The sequence below is a fragment of the Psammomys obesus genome, unplaced genomic scaffold (assembly GCF_907164565.1).
Source record: "Psammomys obesus unplaced genomic scaffold, mPsaObe1.curated_primary_1811, whole genome shotgun sequence".
Lineage (NCBI taxonomy): Eukaryota > Metazoa > Chordata > Mammalia > Rodentia > Muridae > Psammomys > Psammomys obesus.
Window position 1 is genome coordinate 45,605,438 of NW_026596051.1, and position 13,929 is coordinate 45,619,366.

A 13,929-nucleotide genomic window follows, 5' to 3' on the forward strand; every position below is an offset into this window, starting at 1 on the left:
TGTGGAAGACTCAGATCCCCTAGAAGAGGAGTTATAGACAGCTGTGAGATTCCATGTGGGTTCTAGGAATTGAACCTGTGTCCTTTAGAAGAGCACCCAGTGCTCTTAACCACTGAGCCCCTGACCATGACCTTTGTAGACTGTGAACTAGTTTTTCTTAATTCAGAAGAACATGAAGCCACCTGCCAGGGGCTTGAATATAGCTGTTAATCCTAGACAGGGACAGAAGACACAACCCTCCCCCGACAGACAATACAGTGTAAGTCACGGGTATGTACTGTCCATGGCACATATGCAGCCATGCATGTAGGTGTGTGTGCATGCATTGGGGCCTATGTCAGCCATGCTCTAAGCATCCTTGGCTTTTCTCTGCCACCTGAGAAGGGCTCACTTTGCTCTGGGCAGTGGGGTAGAGAGAGCACAGAGTGCAGGCTGCTGAGACTGTAGAGTGCCGTGGTGGAGGGGTGGGAGGTAGAAGTCTGAGCACATAGCTTCCCTCTAGGACCCTTTGGCCGCCAGACAGGTTTCCACAGACTGATCCACATAGTATTCTATTAAACTAGCTGGAAGAGTGGGCGTTTCGCTAATCACAGAGACTGCTGAAAGCCATCGAGATTTGATCAGCTGCTACAGGTGAATGGCTCTGCCCAGTGTGCACCACTGTGCATGGCTGAGCAGACATCTGGACTGCAGCCTGTCAGTGTTTCATGGGCCAGTCTGAGGAGCTGTGAGATGCTCTGTGTTCATGCATAACAGGGCGTAAAAGCAGTGTAGGAGTGGAGAGAAGCAGAGGTGTTTTCCTATAAGAAGTCCGATACTTGGGGAGGGAAGAGGAGGGGACTTTTCACCATTTTTGAAAGCTAAGAAGGTGACAACTTTCAGGAGGACTTAGACAACAGAAGGACTCAGCCTCAGAGGTCAGAATGAAAATGTCCAGCACTGAAGAGATGAGAGCGAGGTGATGAGGTGGAAGGTTTAAGAGAGCAGAGGATGGGAACTGTCAGTTTCTCTGGATTGCTGAGAATCCCATAGGAGCCATTCTGACTGCCAAAGCTCAGAACAGTAACATGAATATGTTCTTCTCAATATTACCAGCAAGTCTTCGCTACCCACTGGGTATCTACTGCCACAAACTCTGTCCTCTTATGAGTAGACACCCTACCCCAAGCTCCATGGAGACCATCACACCCACCCTCACAAGTCCCACCCCCATGAAGTCACATCAAAAAGAGGGCAGGAGGACCCCCTGAATCCTAAGGGTCTCCCCGAAAGGACTATGAACAGCCAGGAGAGGTGGGGAGGGGAAGGTGGTGGTATGAAAGTTACAAAGATTACAGAGTCTGACAATGATTGAGTAGGTGTTGGGAGAAGTCCCTTCCCTGCGGAGATGTGAAAATGTCTATCCCCGCCATGGACATGGGAATGTCTACCTACCCCCACCAAAGGTCCAATGACAAACCTACACATGCGACTACCACAGTTCACCTTGGGGAACCATGAATTTACTGGGCGTATTTACAGAGCATGGTTGAGGAGTTATTGACAGGGACAAGGGTGGCCCAAGGCAGGCCTACTATCAGCTTTAACTCGGCACGGAGCTGGCTCCACGTAACCCGTTCCCCTAATCTTCCCCACCCTGCACACCTTAGTACCTCTCCAAGAACCCAGAGCCACATGCAACTGAGGCGGAATTACAAACATCTGAAAGCTGTGGCTGGCTGGCCCCTTCAGTCTAGAAGGAAATGACATCAGTAATGGTGACAGACTCTCATGAAGACGGAGGCAGTTTGGCTCAGAGAATAGCACCTTGCAACAGTAGGCTAGGCCAGACCAGAACTATGTGAGTCTTAGGGGTTAATGCTACCAGATATTTCTATGTCAAATAACTGTTATTTCTGTAAGTAGAAATGTAGGATGAGTAGGGCCAGATCTGCTCTAGTCAGAGAACAGGGATTTATTTCTAGGGCTCTGGTGGGAAATGTATGTGCCACATTTGTGCCTCTTCACCTCTGCCTATATCTCCAAAGTGCTGGTTGCACAAGAATAAGGACCTTAGTTTGCATTCCCGGCACCCGTGTAAAACGCTGCTCACAAGTTCCCACATCTGGACCCCAAGCGCTGGAGAAGTGGAAACCAGAGGGACCAGGGGTTTGCTGACTAGCTATTTTCATCAAATTGGTGAGCTCTGGGTTCAGTGAGAGACAGTATCAACAAATAGAGTGGAGAGCAATTGGTGAAGGTGGTTCCTCAACCTCTGTCCCCACCAATGAGCACACATGCACACCCTAAATCAAAAGAATGTAGTGTGAGCCACACATATAGCTTTACACTTTCTCATAGACGCACACAGAAGAATAGCTGAAACTCATTTTAATAATTTGTTAACCCTGTTTACCCAAAATATTAATATTATAACCTATAAACAAATCTTAAAATTAATAATGAAATGTTTAACATTTTCTTTTGTCATGTTTTTCCTTCAAAATCTGACATTTTGCACTCATAGAAAGTATGAATTTGGGCCAATCACGTCAAAGGAGGTCTTTGACAACCATTCAGGCTTAGAGTCAAGTCTTTTCTTGGAAGCAGTACCAAGCCCTTTTGGATTTGTAACCTCTGTTTTTATCTGAGAGTCAGGCCTACGAAAACCTCTCTATCCCTCAGCCCTAACACAGGCCCTGGGAGCCTGGGGCTGCTGTTGTGCTCTCATTGTCTACTCTGTGTCCGAAGACACAATGAAGAGATAGCAACACAAGCTAGTGACTCAAGCCAGCTTTCAGGCTCTGGCCCAGATAGACCAGCAGTCTGGTTACCAGTAACCTGCCTGGCCAGGTGAGAGAAAGCACAGCCCACATTCCTTCCCCTCAAAGCTCTGTGCACCACTTCTCACCTAAGAACCCAACATGGAAGCCGTCACACCGAGATTCTCATTAGTCTTTTCTTTTGTAAGACGCACCAAGATGGCAGGAGAATTCTAAGCTGTTCTGTCTACTATAATTTTTCACTTACTGAATGGTTTGATTTGTGTGTTCAACTGTGGAAAGACAAATCTACCCACAACCATGTCCTGTAAACACACATTCCGCTATGGCTTTCGGCTTGCTCTATGGACCCTCCTGGCTGTTTGAAGTCAAACAGTTACCTCAGAAACACTCTCTAGCCTGTGACAAGCCCATCTTACCCCACAACCAGGGTGAGCTATGCCCACATACTGCAGGAATAGAGTTGAGATCCCTTCTCCACCTTTGCTCCAGGCTGCAGCCCTGGATTGCAGCCACATTCTTCTCTGCGGTTTGCTGTGACCTCAGTGTGAAGCCTCTGCCCGGCTCACATCCATTATTGCAGCAGCTTCTCAACTTGGGCAAAAGTCACCCTGACTTGATTGTCAAGAGACATTGGCCATCTTGTAATTCCTTTCCTCCGCCTATGTCACATCAGGCAGGAGGCTGGTTTAAGGAGCAGCTGCCACCAAGTGTGACAGACAGTTGGACACCAACCAGCCAAAATGCTGAAGCTATCTACTGTGTGACTCCTTGAAGAGGCCCCGGGGAAAGGTCAGATGGCTCACCCAAGGTCATACCTCCTCCCCAGGGTAGCTCGCAGGTAGTGGCTGCTAATTGGTAGAGCAGGCAGCACCCGTTTCCAAGGCTAGGTAATTTAGGAGGGGTCACTGGGCTCCAGAATTGCCTTATGGGAAAGGCTGAGGCCTCTCCCTTACAAGCGCATCCCACTAACGGTCTTCCTCCACGCAGACACAGCCTGTCCCACCGAGGGCACAGGGGAGAACCCTCCCCGGGAAGCCCCTCTCCGGAAAGCTCCCTCTCAGAGTCCGCACCTGAGGAGCCCAGTCTCTGTCTCTCCTTCTAGGCCACGTCCTTCTGTTACTCATTGCCCACCCTATTGTCTGTCCATTTTGTGTTTGGTGTCTGTTACTTTCACAGGGCTCTGAGGGAAAGAAGAGGGAGCGAGAGCATTTGCCCCTGTTACTCATGGGAGCCCAGCCGTACAGGAAGGCGTTTGAAGCAGACTTACTGCCTGAAAACTTCCCTGGGAGACACATCCACATAGCCGCTGCTCCTTGTCCTAGGAGACACGACCTCTCTCTATCTGCTCAAAGAATGAGGACATCTGTTCCGGCCATCTCTTTCATTCTCCCATCTGTGGACTCTGGGGCTTGCTCCATCTTCTATGCCTGGAGGAACGAGCCCCACGTCCGGCATGTGGGTGACAAGATTTGACTTCTTACACGCTTCAGGGATGTTATGATTTTTTTTTTCTCTAATAAAGCTATGTGATGCGCTTCATGATGAAGATGCTTCTGCAGGAAGAGAGGATGTGGGTTGGTGTGGTAGATAGGAGTATCCAGAGTTGTTCATGTCCTGATCCCTGGAACCTGTGAATATGGGTGAGGCAAATTAAAGTGCCATTCAGTTCAAAATAGAGAATATGTCCTATATTACCTGAGCTAGGCCAACGTGATTAGAAAGGCGCTTAAAGTAGAAAAAGGATAAAGCCAAGCCGCAAGAGGATAATATGGAAGAAAGACACTGAGAGACAGTGTTGCCGACTTTGAGGATGAAGCGAGGCCCCCACCCCAGGACATGGGAGGCCTCTGCAAACTGGAAAGGGCATAAAATCCAATTTATCCTCGAGCCTCCAGGAATAACTGCAAGCCAGCCCACATGTGCTTTGATTCTAGTGAACTGACACCATTTCGTGCTCCCATCCTACATAGCTGTAAGGCCGTGGGAGCTGTTGAAGCTGAGGAGTTTGTGGAACCTTGCTACCGCAGCGATTGGGAAGGCGTACAGTAGGGTAACTTGTCTCCACACCGAAGCTCCTGGCGGGCTGCTGAAGAGATGCTGAGAGTCAGATGCCTTGAACCCCAGCCCTTGAAGTCCTGCACATGATGTCCTCCCTGGCTGCCATCATGAATGTAAGTGGTGCCCTTTGAGCAACATTTACTCAAGGACTAGAGATGCTGGGGGATCAGGGATCCTGAAAAACCAGCCATAATTTTTAAGGGGTCCAGTTATCACCAATATGGCAACAATGTAAAAAAATAGATAAAGTAAAATAAAAAATATATCAGGTACACTATCTAAACCTTCTCCTGGCCACCTCCAGTTCTCTCTCACCCAGGGATCAAAAGTGGGCCCATCCCTGTATCATGTCAGCTTATTTACGGGAAAACAAGAGGCTAAAAATATTGACACTGGGCACATCTGGCCCAATGTTGTTGGCAATGAACACAGCCCCTGGGCTAATTCGTCACATATTCAATAAGTGTGTTTACCAGTGTCTGACTTTCTTTGTGATGTGAATAAATTCAGCAGTCCTGTGATACACATGTCACTTTAGATGACAATCTAAGCCAAGATCATTATGCCAAGAACTGCATTCGAGAGCGCGCGCGCGCACACACACACACACACACACACACACACACACAAATGCCGTAATGAAAGCCATTCCCATGTACTGTCTTAAAAAGCAGTAATAAAAAAGAACAAGTGGGCAGTGCTTTCTTCCTGATGAACCTTGGCATGGTCTCCAAGTTGGGAGCATAATTAATATTAGCTGCAACGTTTCCTAACAAAGATTTATATTCAAAACTGACATCTGTAAGCAGCACCATTGTTTTCTATTCCATCCCTGTAGCCAAAGACTGTCAAAAGCAAAGAGCAGTTTGATCATGGCTGAGACGCCGCCGGGGAAACCTGTTCTGGACCTTTCTAAGGCAGTTGGCAGCTGAGTGGGAGAAAACACTGGATGATTGCTTGACAACTTGTAATTTAAAAAAGATTGAGAGTCTCCTGTACCCAAGGCTGTGTTCACACTGCCTTGACCTCTGTAACCCGAGAAGGTCCTCAGGTTGAGCCTCCACCTCCTGAATGCTAGGATCGTAGCCGTCACCCTCAGGCCTGGCTGGTGCAGTGCTGGAATTGGACCTAAGGCCTTGTGCGTACTAGGCTACTATTCTACCCACTGAGCTACAGTTCCAGTGCAAAATGTGATGAAAGGGGTTAAAATAAGCACTTCAAGTTTAGTCAAACGACCCTAAGGTAGCTAGACAAGCCCCCAGTCTGCGCTAAGGTCCTGATTCTGTGCTGGAGCGAATTCAAGCAGTTTAACGTGGATGCCTGAGACATGAGGGCTTTTAGAACATTGGCAGGGGCTGGCAACAGTAGAAAAGGCTGCCGCATTGTTTCAACCGTTTTCTTTCCTTCAGTCTTTCTGGAGCCCAACCCTCAACAAGTGTCCATCTTACTAGAGCTGGCAGTGCAGGTCAGTGATTTCGGTTCATGGGAGAGCTGAGGCAAGAGGCACTAAGTTCAAGGCCGGCTTGAGAAACCTACCAAGATCCTATCTCAATACAAAAAGTTTTTAAAAAGTCAGGCGTGAGGGTGGGGTTAGAGCTTCCTGTTCTTACTGACTAACCCTTGCCAGGCAGTTCCCTGTGAGGATGGAAACATTCTGTCCACACTAGCTGTAGTGTCTAGCCACGTACACGTGGCCACTGAACATCTGAAATAAGACCAGTGAGAATGAGAAAGCAATGTCAAATTTTCTTTAGTTTATATTCTGTTAAAGCTAAATGAGGTTAGTGGCTGCCACGGTGGACAGTACAGTGAGTGCAAAGCAGAGCATGTTTGAGTATGCCTGGGTCTGCCAGAAGCATTTCACCTAAAGGGATTTACCTAATCATTAGATGAATCTCTAATTATTAGCATGTTAAATGCTGTTGTGTTTGTTTACTGTACTTTCCTACAGCATCTCTCCCCTAACCATTATTTTGTTTGATGATTGGTTTTGATAAATGACAATACACAAATGTTATCCTAAAAATCTAGACAACTGGTATTTTTACTTTACAAAAGTCATGGTGATTTTAATTGCCACAATAGACAAAAATTTATTATTATTATTATTATTATTATTTTAGTCAAGTTCTCTCTCTTCCTCTCTGTCTGTCTTTCCCTTCCTCTCCCATCTCTCATTTTCTCTCCCTCTCCCTCTGGCCCTGGCTGTACTGGAACTCACTATGTAGACCAGGCTGGTTTCAGATTCACAGAGATCATCTGCCTCTGCCTCTCAAGTGCTGGGATTAAAGGCATATGCCACCATGCCCAGGCCAATTTAGAGACTTTAAGAAAGTGTATGTGACATAAATGAAAGAGATTGTGCTGATTTTTTGAGGTAGTTTGAGATGGAATGACTCTTGGGCAAATCTAAATACTCACCCCACCCATGCTCATCCTCTGAGCAAGAAAACTGGCTTTATATCTCAAGGCCTGAGAACAAACTCCTGTTGCTTAGTGCTCTGCCCTCTCTGACACCCGGGGCAATGAAGCTGCCCTTTCACTCTGTGGCGTTTCTGTCAGCCAGGCTCCTCAATGGTTCCAGCCTCAGAGTTCTTCCTGTGTATCCCTCTGTGTCTGTCCCTGTCGATCTGCACCAGAGGCCTTCCTCTGGAGTTGCATTCTTGGAATCCTGTCCCACAAAGCTTTCCTGAATGACTGCATTTCTGAGAAGGCTGATTGGCCCTGAGTCACACCTTAATCTCTGCAGCAAAGTTTTCTAAACCACATAGTTTTCTGTTCCCACAACAGGATATCTGGACAGAGTGAAAATTTTCCAGACCATTAAGCGCTTAATCCCCATTTCCTTAAAAGCGCATTCCTTAATTTGTTACTTTGTCACTTGTTTTACTATAAAGAGCAAAGAGAAATCAGGTGGAACCTTCCATTGTTTACATGGATATTTCCTCAGATAATTTAACTCCTTATATGTTATGCTTTCCACTCTATAGAAATCAATTTCACAGTTTTCTGCTACTTCATAAGGAGAATCAATGATCCTCCTGGTTACCCAAAAACATGTTCATCACTTTCTTCTGAGTCTTCATCAAGAACCTTCAATGCTCATCATTCTACCTGCCATCTCTCCAAGGAATCTAGGCTCTTTCTATCATGGACTTCAAAATTTATGGTGTGTCTAATGAAAACCCGAAGTAACTTCCATTTTTAATATATACAGAATATATACAGTGTCTTAGAAGTTCCCTGCTTCCCAATGTTAAAATTTTGTATTAATGTCTTAGAGTAGCTGTAATGTTATGGGACATATTAAATAATGACGATTAGGCATACAACAGATCTTTTATGAAGAGGTTTATTAGGTGGAGATAGGGAGAGAGAAAAAGGAGAGGGGGACATAATGGGGAGAAAGAGAGAGAGAGGGGGAAAGAGGGGGGTGCCCCAATAGAGAAATGGGAGAAGGCCAAGAGCAAGAGAGACTGAGAGAGAAAGGACCAAGAGAGACCAGGTTCGGATTGTCCCTTTAAGGGGCGAGGTAACCACGCCTTCCAGGTGTAGCCACCTGGCCAGTGACACATGATGACATCATAAGTTGCTAGGCAACCCAGAAGCAGGTTTGGTTCCAAAATCCTGACAGTAGCTATAACAAAATGGCACAAACTGTTTGGCCTGACAGCCAAACAGATCAGAAGGGTTAACCATACTCTACTCTCTCCGCAGTCGTTAGGAGAGGATCCTGGCTTCTTTCAGTCTCTGGCACTCCCAGGAATCCTTTAACTTGGTCTGTTTCTTCTCCCCAATAAGGGTACCAGGTAATAGGGTACTGAATGCCCACCCTACCCCATTATGACCGCACCTTAGTAATAACTCTATTTCCAAATAAGGTCACATTCTAAGGTCCTAGGAGTTAGTTCAACATTTCCTTCATGGGGACACAGTTAAATCTAGAACTAGAGATAGATAGATAGATAGATAGATAGATAGATAGATAGATAGATAGATAGACGGATAGATAGATGGATGGATGGATGGATGGACGGACGGACGGACGGACAGACAGATAGATGATAGATAGATAGATAGATAGATAGATAGATAGATAGATAGATAGATAGACGGATAGATAGACGGATGGATGGATGGATGGACGGACGGACGGACAGACAGATAGATGATAGATGATAGATAGATAGATAGATAGATAGATAGATAGATAGATAGATAGACGGATAGATAGAAAGAATACATAGAGATAGATAGATGATAGATAGATGGACGGATGGCCAGAAATGAAGAACACAGCTCAAACTCAAAAGTTCATGTAGTCAACACCTAGATGAAGACAGACCATGGGCAACACCTTTTGCCTTCCTTGTGCCGTTTTCTAGTCACAGCCTCTGACCATCATAACCGCAAGGTTAGTCTGAGTAGCTGTATGTCTGCACAGATCTGTTCTTCTTTTACTTCTATTTGACACTGATAAGTCTGACCTTTTGGAAAATGCAATTCAGAAGTTTAGTACATTCAAAAATTGTGCAACCGTCACCAATATTCCAGATCATTTTCATCATCTAAAAAGAAACTATGGCCCCATTATCATCCTTGTCATCATTCACTGCCCAGCTCCTAGTAATCACTAATCTGCGTCCTCTTGCTGCCCACTTACTTGTCCTGGGCATTTCTCTCACACAACTGGGGTCATCACACACAGCCTTATGCTGTGTCTTCCTTCATTTTTAATGTTTCTGGTTCGTCACACCTCATTTCTTACGCGTGAGCAATGATACTATGTGCAGACATCGCACTTTACGTCTATTCTGCAGTTGGGAAACACTTGTGTTGGTTAGTTTTCTAGTTACTGTAAATAATGTTGCTATGCACATTTGTGTAGAGGTTACTGTGTGGGCATATACTTTCATTCTTTAGGCTACAAATGTGTGTTCTCTTGTGCTCTAATCATTAAATACAGTTCAAGACTTAGTGGAAATATCAATGCACTGATTCTAAGTTAAAAGTCACCTGATCCCCAGGGGCTAGAGAGATGGATAACTGCCTAAGAGCAATGGCTGTCTTGGGGGAACTTGGGTTTTATTCCCAGCACCCCTGTGGCACTCACAACTGTCCCTCATTCCAGTTCCAAGGATCCAATGTCCTCTCCCGAACACTGCAGGCCTCGGGGGTGCATGTGGTGCACAGATTCACATTCAGGCAAAACACTCAAACACAGAAAATGAAAATACATAAATCTAAAAAAACAAACAAACACCAAAGAGGAGACCGCGACTCTGCAGCAGCAAGTACCTTGGACTCGTGGAGAACTGTAGCTTTCTTGGTTTTGATGTACACTACCATTTTCTGTGCCTCCTTCCAACTGGTAAGCAGTTAAGTGTTTTCCACATCAGTGTTATTGCAGAAGCAAGACCTGCTTTTGTTTTCAAATAGCATCATATAAAGTTACAGTAAAATGATGCCTGCTGAAGGCCGAAGTGGAATATTTCGGAAGCTGCTGATTTCAGGGGCAGTGGCGGGGCAGAGGTATTGGAAACAAAGCACATACTCATCATCTCTCCCTGATAAGGACATCAGAGAAACACAGCGAAGCAAAATCCCAGAGGTCTGCTCTCTCTGCTCGATGACTCTGGCAGCAATGATAAGGACATGGGATAGGATGTCTCTCCTCTCTGTCTCTCTCCTACTCCCTCACTTTATCTTTTTCTCCTTCCCTCCCTCTCACCTTCCTATTTTAAAAAATATTTTAAAAGAAATGAATGCATAGACAGACAGATTCTTCTAAAGAGACATGTAGCAAATAAGCTATAAAGAATAAAATGAACACATGTGTACAGATCAGCCCAGATGATCAGTGTTACTAGCAGTTTTGAGGCTTTTCTGTTTTTTATCTCAGTGTATTCACTATGTTAAATTTTGGGACATAGTTTTTATTATAATCATTGTACATCTGTATGTACCTCTAAACAATGTATTTAGTTTTATTCCTTTACATTTTTACATACGTAGATCCCATTGCTTGTATTGTTCAGTCTCTTGTTTATTTTTTCCCACTCAATATAGTATTGGTAAGATGCATTGGTGCATTTTGGTTTATTCGCCTTTTACTACTGTTTTATAAAGACGGTGTACATCACCTGTTCTTTGCGCTGACGGCCGGGTGGGCGGTGGCGTGTCTCTCCTCTGTGAGCGGCACTATTCTAAGCATTCTCACACATAGCACTGGAATATGCCACTTTCCAAGCTGCATCCGCACACACACATCCAGGAGCGGCACTGTTGGACCTCGGAGAATCTGAGTGTGTAAAGCAATGGTCAGCCATCTTCCCAGGTGGTAAGTCTGGACCATTAGCGTGCTAGTACTCACCATTGCCTTCTGTCCTGCCTAACTCTTGGCCTTGTCAGGTGTCTTTATTTTGCTGTTTGAACGGATATAAGATAATATATCCAATCGCTGATAGTAACTACAACCATAAAAGTAAAATAGTAGCTTAAACAACATCTATTTATTGTCTTTCATTGGTTTTTCTTATAATGGGTGGTTCTACTGATCTAACTGGGCCAGACTCTGCTGGTCTCCCTTATATTTGCCCATTACAGATATCTGGATGGTTGGGTTAAGATGGCTTCAGGATTCATTTCTATTCTACAAGGGCCTCATTCTTCAGCTGTTAGTACGGGATGATCTTCATGGTTACGGCAGAGGAACAGGAGAAAGAACAGAAACAGTAAGCACTTCTACAAGCTCTGCCTTCCGTTACTTTGCTGTTGTGTGGCTGAAGATGGGTGAGAGCAGCGTCTGAGTGAAGGCTGACACAACTCAGACTGTGGCCATGAGAGGGCGTGAGAATTGGGGTCGTTGGTTCACCCAGCTCACTGGAATGGGTTTAGTCTGGGCTTACTTCACTGGTATGGAAATAAAAAAACAATAAAATAAAAGTCCAAATAACAATTTAAAATGACAACCTAATCATAGTTTCTACCTCTTTCTCATTTCAGCAGAACTCTGCAAAAAGAAGTAGCAGAGTCTAAGTCCCCTCTTCCGCCCACTAATGAATCACTTCATGCAAATCACCTGGTAGTTCTGTGAGGGAGGGTGACTGTAGGAGGCTGGCAGGCTTCCTTGTGCTCGGTAATGCAACCTAGCTTCAAATATAGGTGCCTATGCATAAGGACATTATTCGTCGGACTACAGGATCTTCCTGAACTATGCTCTGCTTAGTGAATGTCTCTCCGTGTTGGCTGACGACTTGCCTTGTGGCGAGACCTGGCTGTTTTTTTGTGAGGGAGAGAGGAATTGCATTCACTTCTCTTGGCATTGACTACTGTCCATTAGCTCATGTTACCCTCACATCAACCTGGTAAAGTCGGGAATGGGTGGTTTTCTGTTCTTGCCGTACAGCCCTGGTAATTGTTATGCTTAAACATAGCTCTTTATAGTCGATGCCCAAGCCAGAACCTACTCTTAGGGCCATTTAAGCTATAATCATGTAGTTCTCCCTCCTGAACCCTATGTTTCTACGCTGATATGCAAAAAACCCCCAAACCCCAAAAGAACAACAATAAAAACAACAAGACTATGAAACACAACCCAAGCCCCGTGAGTTCAGATAGCCTCTCACTCACTGCCGTCCAAAAGCCGCCTCTTCTTCATGCCTTCTCAGAAGATGCTCTATAGCCTGAGCCCATTTTCCACCAAGTGTTGGTTCTGGAAGAGTAGATAAAACATATAACAGGCAAAGTAGCTTCCAGAGGGATAATGAGCCCTGAGAGAGGCCCATGGGGGTCAATCTGGTGGTCGCAGGCCTCGTAGAAAGAGGAGTACATGCCACATGCTAGGATGCCGTGAGAGTCAGGGTAGAGACTGCGACCTTGAGAGTCTATCCTGGACCAACTGTTTTCCTTCTCTGTTTCCAGTCCCTCTATAAAAGTTGAGGTTCGTATGCAAATGCCAGCTGCCTTATAGGATCATGCTACCATCATAATGTAAACCTAACGTGAGCAGATCATTCACACACACACAGAATTAACCATGAAGGAAAAGATTGGTAAACTTGACCTAATTAAAAATTAAAAAAAAAAAAAAAGTTTTCAAACTGTAAGATGTCACAGCCAGGCATGGTGGTGCACATGCCTTTAATCCCAGCACTCAGGGAGGCAGGAAGGTGGATCGCTGTGAGTTTGAGGCCAGCCTGGTCTACAAAAGGAATTCAGGACAGCCAAGGCTACACAGAGAAACCTTGACTCAGAAAACAAACGAACAAAAACGATGTCCTTAGCTGTGCGGAAGGAAAGCTTGACAACTGTTTTCAGCAGCGCCTGCGATGCCACTTCCTGTCCGTAAGCTCATCAGCAGGCGGTCACGTTCCTTCCAAAGGTGCAGGTCACGTCCCTCACTGGAAGTCTTTGTGGCAATTTCGACTAGCGCAATAGCACAGAAGCAAGGCTGTATCACGCCTGGTGCGACATGACAAAACAGCATACCTTTTAGCTCTCGTGGGATATTCGCCTGGGAATTCCATATTGTAAGGCAATATAGGCCAGCGCTAAAGAAATAACCTACTGGTAAAGTGTTTGCCTTGTAAGCACGAAGACCTGAGTTAGATGCCCAGAACCCACGGTAAAGACAGTGACAACCAACCAACCAACCAACTCACTCAGTAAAACCCAGCACTGGAGAGGTAGAGTCAGACATAGCCCTGGAACCCACTGGCCAGCCAGCTTAGTCTTCTTGGATTGCTCCAGGCCAATGAAAGACCCTGTCTCAAAAAAGGAGGCAAGGGGACGGACGGTGGGTGCCTGCTGAGGAGTAAAACCCGGGATTGCTCTTTAGCTCCTGCACATATGCACACGCGCTGATGCCACACACTCCCATGTGCACCTTTATACAGACAGACAGACAGACACACACACACACCATCACCACACCGCCACCAACAGCAACAGCAAACCAGAAATAAAAAGAAGGAAGAAGAAAGGAAGGAAGGAAGGAAGGAGGGAGGGAGGGAGGGAGGGAGGGAGGAGAAAGGGAGGGAGGGAGGAAGGAAGGAAGAAAGGAAGGAAGGAAGGAAGGAAGGAAGGAAGGAAGGAAGGAAGGAAG